We start from the raw sequence: 11,000 nt of genomic DNA, 5'->3' as shown, positions 1-11,000 counted from the left end.
TGTGTAGGTGGAGCTACCTTGAGAAGTGTGAAACCTCAGATCCAAACTGTCTTAAGAGTTAAAGATCTTTGCCTTTGTGGATACCTTGCTGCCAGTATATGGCACTCAAAATTCTTTGAAACAGAAGCTCTTCTCAGAAACCGTCACTAATTTTAAATACATAAAATGTGAAAATCCTGCAGGATGGGATCATTTTCAGCTTTTCAGTCAAAGCAAAACTAGTTAAACATATTAAAATGCTTTTGGTTTCAGTCCCATTAATTCCACTTATCAGCCAACTAAATGTCAGCAAAATCTCATCTGTCAATAGAAACAGATGGTCAAAGAGGAACTGTGATCTGCATTTTCTGGAGCATAGTCTTTAAATTAGAAATATAGGAAGAGTACCTTTTTCTCCAGCATATTTCAACACAGCCTACACCTTAAACAAAAAGAAACCAACAAGATAATTTAAAACAACGAAAGGAGACGTGTGGCTCTAACTGAACTACTTTCCCTCAGCATTTAATTATATTTAGTTCCTCTCTGTAGTTTACAAATAATTTTCAGATCTGGAACTCATTCCAGGCGGCTCAGCTCCATATCTCACTCAGCTAATTCAGTACATGTTAGAAGAAAATGAGGGTAAATCCTCACCGGCACAACCCTGGGCAGGATTCTGTTTCCCCCTCAGTTTTACTTTCTTTAAGTATTACATTTGCTTTTTTTTTATTTACATCTACTTCACTCAAAACCTGTCTTCAGAAAGTCCATATTCAATACCACTAACATCTTCAGAATACTATACACGCTAACACACATACAGGCACATCATATATAGGCACATATACAAGTTCCAAGACATGCCCATTTTATTGGGAAGGTTACTTTGAAATATAATCAAATCAAATCAAATTTATTTATATAGCACATTTCATGTACAAACAATTCAAAGAGCTTTACATAAAATAAAAGCATTGCAGCAGGGAGTGGAAGAAGCATTACATACATAAAAGAATATAAAGAGAAACAAATAAAATAATTTAAATGAATTTAAAAATAAGCAACAGTCCAGATAAAGTCAAAGATAGCGTGCAGATTTCATGAATAGACACATGAGAACAGAAATGTCTTTAACGTGGATTTAAAAATGTCTACATTTGGTGAAAGTTTAATCTCCACTGGCAGTTTGTTCCACTTGTTTGAAGCATAACAGCTAAATGCTGCTTCTCCATGTTTAGTAATGGGGGGACTAGTTACCCTGTTAAAATATGACAAATGTTTTAATTTCTTTATCAAACTAATGTAACTCACTTCATTTGGTTACTGGTGTTAATTAGGCATTAAAGCTAAAAGAAAACTGCTGCTAAACAAGTGTTTCAATCTAGAGCAACGTTCAGGAGGAAATTAATGTTGATTGTTTTATTTTCTCCTATATCTTTGAAAGGTTTTCTTGTCCAGCAGTGTGTCTACTTGATTGGTCACAGTCACAGACACCACAGATGAAAGTTGTTTACATAGATGGTGCAAAACGCATTGGAGAGGTAATGCAATCTCATCAAAAAACTAATAACTACATTTGATCGTACACTTCCCAAAGGAAGAAGTCTGTCTACAAGTAGAGACCGCTTATTATTTGCCCATCCTGACCTTGCTGGTGCTGCACTCAAGTTTGTCCCTAACTTTGAGTTGCCTGTGGTATGAAATGCGCTATATAAATAAAGATTGATTGATTGATTGATAACTTGTGTCGTCTGGAGAACCAAAGACGGCACTTCTGCACAGCAAAAAGATGCAAAGCAACACAACAGATGTACAATTATACAAACTACATTAGCTTTAAAAGAAAATATACAGAAATTAGATGCACTCACTGAAACAGAATTCCAGATATATGTATATATAAGATTTTGCAATGCAAAAGCTTACAAGTATTAATAAATGGGTTATTAAATCATATAATGCATGTATTTGTAGTTGCACAGTATTGTAGAGTATAGATTTCAGTGTGGTAATGGCTTTGGGGTCAAAACGTAATTCGTCTTGTAGTGTGTACTTGTATAATTTTCCTGATGGGAGATGTTTCAACGGCTTATTGGAAGAGTTACATATTTTTCTTTCAGTAACTTTATCCATTATTATGACATTTCTGATGTAAATCAATAACGTAACTGTGTTACTCTCCAACACTGCTTGTCCAGTACTTACACTAATGCACAGCTACAGAGAACGGTAAAACAAATTGTGGCATAAAGGTCTCAGTTTTTATTCATTTTTTATATCAAGTTCATTTCTATCTCGCACAGATAACAGTTGTAAAACTTTAGAAAAAACAAAACTTGCAGCTTACACCCCCAGATGACAGTTTTTTTAAAATTGAACTTAAATTTATACGTCATGCCACTCCCCATGGAGCCACAAAAGATCCAACTTTTTCACATAGGCAGACATGCTCCCACAGACCTGTAAACACTCTTTGATGTGTAAAATCAATTGTTTCCCTTTAAAGTCTTTTGATGTTTTTGAACCCGCGGATCTGTAATAGCTGCAATTGTCAGAGGCACACTAATGCATTTGAATGAGCTAAGAGTCAGGAAAAATCTTCCATATAAATTATAAACAATCGTGCAAAGTAAATGGGAATGTAAAAGCAAGATTGACTATTAATAGAAATCAACTTGCAGCTATGTAAATGAAGGAGCTTTCAGTATAATCCTCAGACAAGAGATTCGATTTGATTTTGTTTGTGTAAAACAAATGTACACCCCCACAGATAAAGATTTCCAGCACAATCACTGGCTCAGAATAATTTCTGTATATAAATAATACCCCGGCATTACACTGTGCACCTTCATAGATGCCTACAGCCAAACACAGGTTTTTCTCAAATGGGACTTAAATGTCATATTTAATAACAATCACATTAGCAGACAGAATGCACCTCTGCTTCTGTGTGCAGAGGTTCACTTTCAGGGTGGAGGATAAGCCCGAGAAGTCTGCTGACCATCAGGCAGCAGAATAAATAAGAAACCACTGTGATTGACTGGTGAATTGTCCAGGGTACAGCTCGCCCCGAAATCTGCTTTGATAGACTCCTAACCCCTGTGACCCTAAACAGGATGACGCACGTAATGGATGGATGATTAAAGAAAGAGGTTAGCTGTACCGCTGATCAGCTGTTTACCTCCTATATACACTGTTCCCTTTCATCTAAAACAGAAAAACTCTTATAACAAAAGGTACTGTCTCATGGATGATCTCAGAGAAAAGGTCCAATGATGAGCTCCGTCGCCATCCACTCCTAATGAGCAGCAGTTTGTATTGTTGCAGTATTTTAGTCACAGATCAAAGCTACTTCTTATTCCTCTGAGTCACATGTTGGCTCTCCTCAGTCTTCTCACCACAGGGGAGGAGTTTCTCAGATTTTACAGGGAAAAAACAAAACAAGTGGAGGGCTCCAGCTAAAGGTTATTTTCACAGCTGACTAATCGCTTGGTCTATATAAAATATAGAAAACGATTTAAATAATCAGCAGGTTGTCAGATCAGAAGCTCTACATTTCCAACTTTTTTGGCTTCTGACCCTCATTCAAAAGATGTACTCTGGCCTTGTTATGCATCAGATGCCACAAGATGAAATGAGATTGTATCTTTTCAATCTTTATCTTCTGACCCTAAGGTGGGAGCCTGACCCTCTGGCAAGAAAACGCTGGTCAAAAATGCTGACCTACATAGAAAGAAGTTAATAAAAACGAAATATTGATTACAGTATTGAGTGGGGTGATGAACCCTTTCAGTCAAATATCACCTGAGTCTGCAGTCTCACCTGGATATGCAGGGCTTTATGTCTAGCTCAATCTCTTTGTTTAACTGTCTGACTCATAACTTTCCTGTTTTAGTTCTCTCTTGCTGTTCTCGGAATAATATTTTTTCGAACAGAAGAAAAGCTTTAAAATAACCCCAATGTAAAGTGCTGAGTGCTTAATATCAGACACACACAGTTAGCCAGTAAGTGGGGAACACCATGGAGCATTTAGCAGCTAAGCAGACGTGAAGTATGTTAGTCTCAGGACCTAATGGAAACCAAAAAAACTGAGTGGAAAAATACCTATATTTACAGTGGTGAATGGATAAACAAGCAATTATTTACTCACAACATAATTATTTCTTTAAAGGTAGTGATCCTTTATTTAAAATGGCATGGAGTACTTCTATGATTGGAATACTTCTTGCTCAAATGGGGATTTGTAGTCTTTCTTAATGCCACTACAGTACATCTTTAAGCTGTATTTTACTAGAGCATCTCTGCATCTCCTTTTGCCTTTCCTCCTGTGTGTCATTTGTTAAAAGAAACCTTGTTGAGACGAGTCGTTTAAAAAAGATCTCATGACAACTAAAACAGACAGTATCAAGGTACTTTCTCTGTGAAAGCAGTCTGAAATCCCAACATGACTATAAAAAATGAAATCCTCTGTTAGAACTCATCTGAGGTAGTCCCGAGGAGGCAGCACATACACTTTCAGAGATGGGAGATGTTCCAAATGTTTGACGGTGTTACACTGGCTTTTTGGGCGCTTGAGATTTAGCTACAAATAAAGAAAATCTCTATGGTGATACATCCTCGTTTGCCATTTCAGTTTGCCAATCTTTCTTATTTGCAGCAAAGTAGCCAGAAGGCTTGAGGTTCATTAGACATGAAATATAGCATCCTGCCCAAACAGAGACATCTTTTACACTCCTCTCCTCTGTCTTGTGTTGCTATGAAATCCCTTTGAACTGTCTGCTACCACTACAGGATGAAAGAGGTCAAAGTGTTGAGAAATATAGAGGTACCTCTATACTGTAATCCATAGAGTGTTCATACACTATAACAAGTGGTAAATACTGAATAATTTTAGAATTGAAGTTATTAATAAAATACATTTCTAGCTTTCCAATAGCTGACAGATAATCTGACATCCTGGATTCATTTTCCCATCTGAGATTATTTATCACAGAATCTGTAAATGTTTTCAAGATATTGCTGAAGCTGGGGTAGACTGCTCTTTACAGGCACGTAAAGATAATACACACGCCTATGAAACACTGGAGTATCCTCGAAGACATGCTGTTTCAGTTGTTCTCTATCAGTTTTATTTACTACAAAGGATAATAATCTAAACAGTCTAATATATATTAAAAAAAATGATCAGCTTGCAAGTAACAGACAAGTTTGCTATTTTGTTTGGTAATTAAGAAATTGTAGTTTATGTAACATCATCATTGGTTTGGAGTCTCATTAAAATACGTAACCCAATTTGTTTAAGCAGGATGGCCCGCTCACAGACTTTTCCTTGAAGCTAACTCCTTGTCAGAAAGTGAGCATTAAAATCGACCATCATGACATAGATGGATGGCAAATTAGATATAAAATTCACTGCTCTCAGCTTCACATAATCCCCGAAAAAACAAATGGTAAGAGTGGCAATTTGAATTTGAATTAAGTGATGCAGATGGATCCGTGGCTCTAGCGGGGTGAGAAAAGGCTCATGTTATGTATTTTGTTGCTGTGGATTGCAGTTGTGGGCCGGTGATTTAAGGCAGCGCATATCAAATTATGCACTCACATCCTATTGAGCTCTGAAGTGAAGTGTTATCGCTTTGAAGAAGAGTGAATTGTTAAGTCAAAGTATTGGAGCGACCACATACTTTCTGCACCTTTTATGAGAGGTAGATGGCCACTGTTGCTCTTATAAAAGTCCTCCACTACTTTTGAAACTGTGGAAATGTGCAGCGCTGTGTTTGCAGCCTGTCAGTCTGACGGGGATGAAACCTTATTTTTGCAAGCTGTTATCGTTTGAAAACTCATCGCATAATACAGTCCTGGCATGATGAGGGAATATCTTTAAAAAAAAGTTTTATCTTCCCAGAGACAAATTAATCAATGCTATGGTGTATTGAGGCTGTTGCGCTGTCCCATCAAGACCGTTTGCTTTTCCTCTTAATTTGTCACCCATCCGTTGGTTTGTTTTCCAGAGGAATTAAAGAGCTCATAAAAATTAAACATTCTGGAGGAGGATACACAAAAGCCCAATGGATTTTTGCACAACCTATTGACTTCTAAGGTTTTTAATGTCTAAATGAGTATGTTTAGTTTTTTAACTGGCATGACTAAATCCATTAGCTACCACTTATTAACAGACAATTTAGACAATAGCACTGATACTGAAAATAGGATGGTCAGTTTGAGCCAGCAGGCAGACAACGCTGACGTGACGCTCCACATTGATTCACAATAATCTGGATGGCCTCCTGAGTCCTGATGGCCATCTGGATCTCACAGAGCTGCATATATTAACGCATGAAAAAATGAACAGCTGTCTCTTTTTCAATGACTGTCAGCCCATAAAAATTCATAGAATCAGAGGTGGGTTGCTGAAAGTGCCGCTGAACCGTCTCAAACACAGTGCTCATTTCTTGGTTGCCTGACCGGCAGCTCGCCATGCAGCGATAAGAGCTCTCCTCATGGCACTCACTGCCCACTAAGGGGTCCTCCAGAGAGGGGAGCTGGCACTCTAAGCTCGCAATAAAAGGTCTATTTGGTAGCTGGACATTTATCGATCCAAATATTACATTTCCAGAATAACAGGAAGCAGTGCTGTAAGAGACCCTGGCTCCCACTGCGTGGCCTCTTGATGACATGACCTGTTCTGAATGCGTAAGTGTTCATCTGTGAGTGACAGGTAGATGCAGCGTGTGGCACCGCTGCTCTGGTTGCTTTATGTTTGATGCATGATAACACCGTTTGAAACATGACTGACTGATATTATCATGCGAATGCTCAGTGTGCTGTTTGGTATTCAGATGTACACAGCTTCATAGGCATTTCAAGTGGAACTTGGCTGTGCTGCTTATCACTGTTACATTCTGTCTGAGGAAGTAGAGGGACAGATAGGAAGAGACACCATCAAGCTGCGTCTGCCGATGAGAAGGCTGGATAATTGAGTCGGAAAGATGAAAACCTCACATCCAAGTACTGCTTATGTTTCTTTCCTGTATGGAAAATGATGTAATAAGTAGGCATTTCGAAGTTCCCCACTACTAAAGATCTACTTTTTCATCTTGTTAACATGTTCATATGCATCACCATTAGCCTTAGAAATAGGAGGTCATACTAATGTTCTATATTCTGTTGGGAGAAACCAGCACTCACCAATCGTCACTACTTGCTGGGTGGGGCCCTAGCTCAAGCAAGGTGAAGAAGCAAGTGGGTGTGTTTTCGTCTGGTTGCCCAAATAGCAGATGTCAATAGCAGGTGACACGTTCTGTTTATGATAGCATTTTAGCAGTTTATGATGCGATTGCATGAAATCAAAATCTGTAGGCCTTTATGTTTATCCGAACATGTTTAACTACAGCAGAAGCGACATTGCGGTCTTCTATCGAACATACAAGAGAGGAAACAGGACTGCGGTCTTCATTTTCCAGAAAAAACATTTCACAAAATCTGTGAAATGTCTGTAGAAGCATGGAAAATGAAAATGAGATTCAACAGTTTGCTTCACAGTTTGGCCAGTTTTTGATTCACTGGAAAAATCCTAACAACGCTTTAAAAAAGGGCTAATGAGGTAGTATGTGCATGCTTTTTTTTTTGTTTGTTTTTTTCCTTTGCTGGCTATAATTGGTGGTTTATCAAAGAATCTCTTAATTATTTTTTTTTTTCCCACATTAGTGGGAGCTCTGTGTAATTGCTGTGCAGTCTAGAGTCCAAAATTGAAGCTGAGAGCTAATGACATCAGCCCAATCTTTATCCTCTCACACGTGTAATGAGGTACAGGAAGAGTCTGAGAAGCTTTACAGTGATGTAACATGAGAAAGAAACAAACACACAGAAACTAAGCCATTAGAGGATGAGGTCTTCACCTGAGAGTGTTTTAGATGAAACCCTCTCCTCTGCCCTCTCATCCTTTGCTCTGCTGCTTCGTCCAGTGTGCCCCACAGCTTCCATCTTTAAGCTCAGAGGTCATAGTAGTTACACAGGGATTTTAAACTGAGTCCCCAAAAAAAGTAACAAAAGCATAAGCTGAAAGACAGAGTGCCGCTGTGTGAATCAGTCACATTAAAAGCCAGCCAAGTCAGCAGAAAATCACAGCAATAGAGGATGTCCAGTCCAGATTCATTCTGAGCCAGTGGATTAAGAAAGTGGATCACTTCCTTTAGCTGATGAGGATCTTGAAGTGACAGTAACAAATGTGGAACCTGTTTATTAGTAGCAACATTACAACACTAATCTGTGAACAATCTTGCTGTCTCTGAGTTATCTGAAACAAACAAGTCAGGAAATAGCTCAGTAAAATGGAAGATTAAAAGTCTGAATTGGTCTGTAGCATCACACTTTTTCGATAGCTATTGCAACGCAAGCTTAAAGAAACTAACAATGAATACAGCAAGCAATGAGAAAAACATTTCTATTTCGAAAGGTAATAATATAGCAGCTGTACATTAAAATGAATAACTGTTAAGACACAGTTATATCAGCGTATTTTACTTGGCTTTTCAAGGTGCTAGTTGTAAAGCGTTTTAGATTGTGCCGCATCAGTTATCCCCACTTTTCTCCCAATGAGAGCAGTGAGAGGTACTGAAGGGATGAGAGCTCCAGCTGAGATATGAGGCTTTAATAGTTCTGTGCAGTGGGGTTAAACCATTTCATGCCTTATAGCTTTAAAATCAGCTCTCTGAGTAACTGAGAACCAGTGTGGACAAAATAAGTTCAGTATGATGTGTTCACTCTGTTTTTTTGTTCAAGCTAACCCTTAAAGCCTTGAAAGATATGAATCGCTGAGACCATAACTGGTGACGATATGAGATGTATGTGGTCACATTCTTAAAACAGTGTAAATGCATGTGTGTGTCATGTGGCACACCGAGGGACTGTCTCCTCACCTGATGTGCATCAGAAAAATGTCTTCAGCACATTTTAAAGACAGTAAAGGTATTTTAATAGCTAGCCGAGAAGTTTCCATTTTTTTCAGGCTTTTCTTGAAATTGCAACACAGAGACTGGTTCAGAATAAAAACTTCTGCGGTTAAAAGCTCCGCTTTGAATGCTTTTTATTCAGCACAAGTACGCCAACATTGAGCTTTGCAGCATCACACATCTACCATTTAATGCAGCCTGTTGTGCTTCCAGTACTTCTGTCACACTGCATTTATTAGATAACAATACCCTTTAAAAGTATTTGTTCAGATCTGCTCGATGTCAGAAATGTGACACAAGCAGATCTGAAGTATGTTAACGTCTGAATCTCCACTCTTTTCATTCAGATCAGTGAATGTTCTTTTGGAGAAACAGAAACATTGGCAAACTCTTCTTTTCTCCATTTTGTTGCCCACAGATGTGTATGTGATGAAGAAAAATGTTTATTTGCATACAGAGCGGGAAAGTGACATCCAGTCCCAAATAAACTTGGGATGCATCTTAATGCAAAAAATCTGTCTCTACAGTTTATTTTAGATAAATATACCTGGGCTTAAAAAGCAGATTTCATGATGGCTCAGCCACATATCTAATTTTTCTAAGCCACATAATTTTTGTTCTTATTTTGGTCCTTGGAAATAATAAATGTAGATGAAATGACAACACCAGCTAACAAATATTTGCTTACTCAGGGGCTCTGATCAAGAAGTTTGACAAACTCAGCTGTTGTATCACACTCTTGGTTGTCTAACAAACTCTGACATGCAGACAGGAGCCAGGAAATCTATTCCCCCATCATACATACAGTTTAGCTCTCTACTTTTGCCCAGGAATTGTCGACATGCAAATACACACTTTTTCAAGCTCCTTAAGGTATTCCCTTCCGTGTTCAACTGAAACTAAACTGCTGATTCAAAGGTCAAGAATAAGCTTTAATTATTCTTAATCAAAGCATTACAGTTTGATTAAGTGAAACTCTGACCTCCTGGTGGTGCGACAGATAAAATTGAGAGATCGACAACTTGAATAATTTAGATAATAATAAGAGAGCAATAAGAGAGAATAAGCAACTAAATGTAATGACAGTTAATAGAATAACTGCAAATATGTCCAGACTGACTGACGAACTTACACTGCCATCCTTAAAGCCACTGCATGCATTAGCTTTAAGACAAATCTACAGGATAAGATGTGACATGCTGGAACCTGTGTGAGGTGAAGCCAGGGTGGTGTGTCTGATTGGGGAACCGTGAGGTATTTAGAGCCTTAAGTGTGACTGACGGTTTTGATTGCAGAGTAGTTACGACATGGAATGAGCAGGGAAACGGAGATTAAATTGGACTGGGGAGAGGAAGAAGACACTGTCACAGCTACCAGCCAGATGAAAGTGGCATCCAAAGACTCTCTCCAAGCGACTGTAGGACTGTAATTGTGGATCATAAAACCTCTATTCAGGTTGAATTGGACAGAAATTAAGCGCAATGATAGGACTCTTTGTGTTGGGAAAATATAAACCCAATTTAATAGCTTAACGCCACTTTGATTTAGGCACGTAAACACTGTTTTGTTTGACTTGTGGGAATTTTTTTCTTGGCATTATTTGCTTAACTAGCCAAAAGACAAAACAATTCCTGGAACATTACTTACTATTCCTAAGATTAGAACCAAGTGAAATACTTTTATATGGAAATGTCCTGCCTTCAGTTCTAGTACTATATTATATACAAAATATTTGATCAAATGTTTTGTGGACAGCTGAAAGAAGTTCAAAGCAAATGGATGGACCTGTTGCTGGATTACTAATAGAAACACAGAGCATCACTTTGAGTCAGCATCGTGGAGGAGGAGCGCTTTCATGGCCTGATCTACTTAGACATTTTCAGTTTGAAAATTTGGGTTGATCCAGAATCTCACATAGATGGAAGGATCACAGAAGTTACTGAAATAAAATGGGGGCTGCAGTGGCCGCTGGATATTAACCACAACAATAATAACAACAACGTTGTTTCACCGATATCAGCTGGAACAAAACTCCTTTGGCAATCTCCCATTAACTGTGTACACTAA

General features: G+C 38.3%; 1 protein-coding gene across 1 annotated transcript in view; it reads left to right on the top strand.

Annotated features, from left to right (window-relative positions):
* The window catches only part of lhfpl3 (LHFPL tetraspan subfamily member 3), a 34,667-nt gene that overhangs the window by 1,445 nt on the left and 22,222 nt on the right, over window positions 1–11,000 (top strand). The window lies entirely within an intron of this gene.

The sequence above is a fragment of the Odontesthes bonariensis genome, chromosome 8 (assembly GCF_027942865.1).
Source record: "Odontesthes bonariensis isolate fOdoBon6 chromosome 8, fOdoBon6.hap1, whole genome shotgun sequence".
Taxonomy (NCBI): Eukaryota; Metazoa; Chordata; class Actinopteri; order Atheriniformes; family Atherinopsidae; genus Odontesthes; species Odontesthes bonariensis.
The sequence above is the reverse complement of the archived record's forward strand: the minus strand, read 5'-3'. Positions and strand labels throughout refer to the sequence as shown.